Source organism: Malania oleifera, chromosome 2 (genome assembly GCF_029873635.1).
Source record: "Malania oleifera isolate guangnan ecotype guangnan chromosome 2, ASM2987363v1, whole genome shotgun sequence".
Classification (NCBI taxonomy): Eukaryota; Viridiplantae; Streptophyta; class Magnoliopsida; order Santalales; family Ximeniaceae; genus Malania; species Malania oleifera.
In genome coordinates, this window is record NC_080418.1 from 102,879,266 (window position 1) to 102,883,106 (window position 3,841).

Consider the following 3,841-nt stretch of genomic DNA (forward strand, 5'->3'; position numbering starts at 1 on the left):
AAACATCCCACATACTGCAAGGAACAAATGCTAAATGTATGGAGTGGACTAGTCTGAAAAGGATCAAGCCTGTTTAGGAGGTGTCGGGTTCTTCACCCTAGCATCTTCTCACCTACTCACCATGTCTAACCGAGACCACCCTAGATCAACTTATTCACAAAATAGGCGTGAATACATCTGAGGCATTAGGTGGGTGAAGAGTCTTCATATGTGGATAACATGCATCTTGTCCTTGACTTTTGTTGTAGTTGTGTGGAGCAGGTATTAATCTTTCACCTCTTGTAGGGTATTTCTATTTCTCTTTTTCTTTCTTCTGCTCATTTTTCAATTTCTTTCTTTTCATGGTCAATTAGGACAATCATAACACTTCTTTTGTTGTTTCATACCACCCATGTGCATTAAGCTCGAACAAGAGTCCATGAAATAAGTCTATTTCTAGGGGTGGTTCGGCCTTCACATCTTGAGTAGGTTACAAGACCTAAGTTTTTATCACTAGATGTCACCTCTAGGCTAGCAATTCAAAAACCAAGACCAGTGTACAAAGAGTATCCAGAAAAAAATAGGAAAAGTTGAGTTTCATGGACTCTGAGTTGACGTCAAAACTCAAAAGAGCGATAAATGGCTCAACAGTACCTCACAAGGTGTCAAAGTCTCCACGGGCGCTCTCTCAGTGTTCGCAAGGAACCCTAAGTGCTACAAGTCACGTGAGCGTGTATTTTTTTAGCCTCAAGAGATACCATGTAGATACAAAAGTTTATATAGCCAGATTAACACAAGTGCACTACCAATCAACTTTCAATGAGTTACGACTCCTAATTTAGCCATATAAATAGAAACTACACATAAATGACCCAATGAGTACTCCTAGGTTATATGCAGGTATATGAAGGGCATAAGTAGCATCATTCACACACATTTTTTTTCACTATTATTCAAAAATGAGAAGGATTGAAGAAAAGAAAGAAACTTCCCTGACTTATTGGTGAATCCGTCGAGGAGTTTAATTTTCAGCTCTGTACTCATGCCAAATGAACCTACATCGAAAATCTAAATTATTCAAAAGTGCATAGATAAATAAATAAATAATAAAGGAAATAAACAAAAGAAAAACTTTTTGGGTTGCCTCCCATAAGCGCTTGTTTTAACGTCTCCAGCCAGACGTTTCAATCTTCATCAACCAAGATCACCAAAAGGAATAAATGCACAGTTCCTCTCCATTTGTTCTCCATAATAGTGCTTCAATCTCTGACCATTAACTTTGAATATATTCCCTGGGAAGAGTTTTAATCGTGAGTTGAAGAGTAGAACCTGTTGTCTTGGAGCAAACTCACACCTAAGAATCTGTTTTTCATGCCACTTTTTCGTCTGCTCTTTGTAGATTTTTGCATTTTCATATGCATCACCCAAGAATGCATAGCGAAAATGCTCAGGGAATTGTTTCAACTCTAGAGATATAGGTTGTTGCGTCTTTCCTTTAGAGATTACAGAATCCATCCTTGCTACCATAGGTTCTAGCCTCCCCACACGTTGCTGTGTTGTAATCTGCTGCAAGGATCATTCTAGGTGATCAACTTGTACATCTTTTTGAAAGACTTTTTCTACACCTTGCTGAATGACATCTACCCGAAAGCAAGTGCTTGGATCTTCTGGGAATCGCATGTCTTGGTAGATGTTGAACATAATCTCTTCCTTATCCACTCTCAATGTTAACTCACCCTTTTGAACATCAATTAAAGCCCTTCCAGTGGCCAAGAATGGTCGGCCAAGAATTAGCAAGACTTCTTGGTCTTCCTCCATATCTAACACCACAAAATCAGCAGGAAAAATAAATTTATCCACTTTTACCAATACATCTTCTATGATTCCACGTGGATACTTGATGGATCGGTCTGCTAGTTGCAACGAAATGGTTGTTTGTTTCATCTCTCCAAGTCCTAATTTCCTGCAAACAGAAAGTGGGATAAGATTAATACTAGCACCAAGATCACATAAAACTTTATCAAAAAATAAATTTCCAATAGTGCAAGGCAAAGTAAAACTTCCTGGATCTTTTAATTTTTGAGGCAATTTCTTTTGAAGAATAGCACTACACTCCTCGGTAAGTTTCACTGTTTCGAACTCCTCCAACCTTCTTTTCTTTGAAATGATGTCCTTTAGGAATTTGACATAGTTTGGCATTTGTTCCAAGGCATCTGTAAGAGGAATATTTATGTGAATTTTCTTAAAAATATCCAAAAACTTAGAAAATTGCTTATCTAATTTTTGTTTTTGAAAACGTTGAGGATAAGGAAGTGGAGTAGAGAGAATAGGAGGATTGTTAGGAAATATCATCCACAATCTCCTCTTCTTCCCCTTTATTCTTGCTTCGACCATTCTTTTTAGGTGTAGGTGTGGACATGGTTTCCTTTGCTGGTGATTTATAAATTTCTCTTCCACTCCTAAGTGTGATGACATTGCATTGTTCCTTAGGATTCACTTCTGTGTTGCTAGGAAAAGTTCCTCTCTGTTGGGTATTTATAGTCGTGGCCAGTTGCCCAATTTGTATTTCAAGGTTCTTCATAGTGGCTCCCATATTGTTGCAATGAGTCTCAATGTTGTCTAGCCATGCATCTGTCTTTTTAAACCTTGCTTTTGTCTCCTAAACAAAAGATATCATGGCATCCTCAAGCGACATCTTCTTCTCACCTTGATGACTATCAAATCCTGCAGGAGGTTGCAGCACATTCCTTGTATTTCCATAAGACAAATTCTCATGATTCGAAGCCCTGAATGGTAATATTGTGGCAAAGGATCACCACGATAATTGTAGTTCCGATTATTGATGTATTAAACCTGTTCTTGACTCACTCCAATGCTCGGATCTGTCCTACTTGTAGCTACCACATATTCTGCACCTTGTGGTATCCTATGGGTTGTCAAAGATGAAATCTGATGAGACAAAGAAGCAACTTAAGCTGAAAGTGCAGCAAACGGCTCCAATTCATGAATTCCAACAACTTTCTTAGCCATAGTTCTTTCAGTTGGGCATTGATAGTTATTTGAGGCCATTTCTTCCAAAAGAGTAGTAGCACCCTCAGGTGTCTTTGACATCAAAGTTCCCCCAGATGCAGCATCAACTAAAGTCTGCGTTTGCCCATTTAACCCATTATAGAACATCTGAATTTGCAACCAATCTGGCAATCCATGTTGTGGGCATCGTCGAATCAAATCTTTATACCTTTCCCATGCTTCATAGAGTGATTCAAAATCATGCTGCTTGAATTGACCAATCTCACTCCTGAGTTGAGCTGTTTTTGCAGGTGGAAAGAATTTAGCTAGAAATTTTTCTACCATGTCCTGCCAACTAGTAATACTCCCAAGTTGTAGCAACTGTAGCCAACCTCTTGCTTTGTCCCTCAAAGAGAAAGGGAATAATCTCAGTCTAATGGTGTCTTTAGTAACACCATTGATCTTCACAGTATTACAAATCTCCAAAAACATCGCCAGATGGATATTGGGATCATCAAGTGGCGATCCACTAAATTGGGCCTGCTGCACCATGCTGATTAATGCGGGTTTGAGCTCAAAATTGTTGGCATTAATGGGCTGACGTCCGATACCCGAATAATTGTCATTCACAACTGGTCGCACATAATCTTTTAAGGCGCGTGGCTGCGCATTATCTTGTCTATTCTCCATGGCTAATACCCTTTTTTTTCTTAGTGCTCTAAGCGTTCTTTCAATCTCCGGATCAAAAGGAATAATGTCACGTGTTCTAGCCCTGCGCATCCAACATAAAAAAAAACACACCAAAAATACAAAAAAAAATAATAAAATAAAATAAAATAAAGAAAATAAATAA

The 3,841-nt window shown here is 38.5% G+C and overlaps 1 non-coding gene across 1 annotated transcript; it reads left to right on the forward strand.

Annotated features, from left to right (window-relative positions):
• Nucleotides 1–3,178: 3,178 nt before the first annotated feature.
• Nucleotides 3,179–3,285, forward strand: LOC131150066 (small nucleolar RNA R71). Its single transcript, XR_009135451.1, has one exon. It is a non-coding gene; the product is annotated as a small nucleolar RNA R71 (small nucleolar RNA).
• The last annotated feature ends 556 nt before the right edge of the window (nt 3,286–3,841 follow it).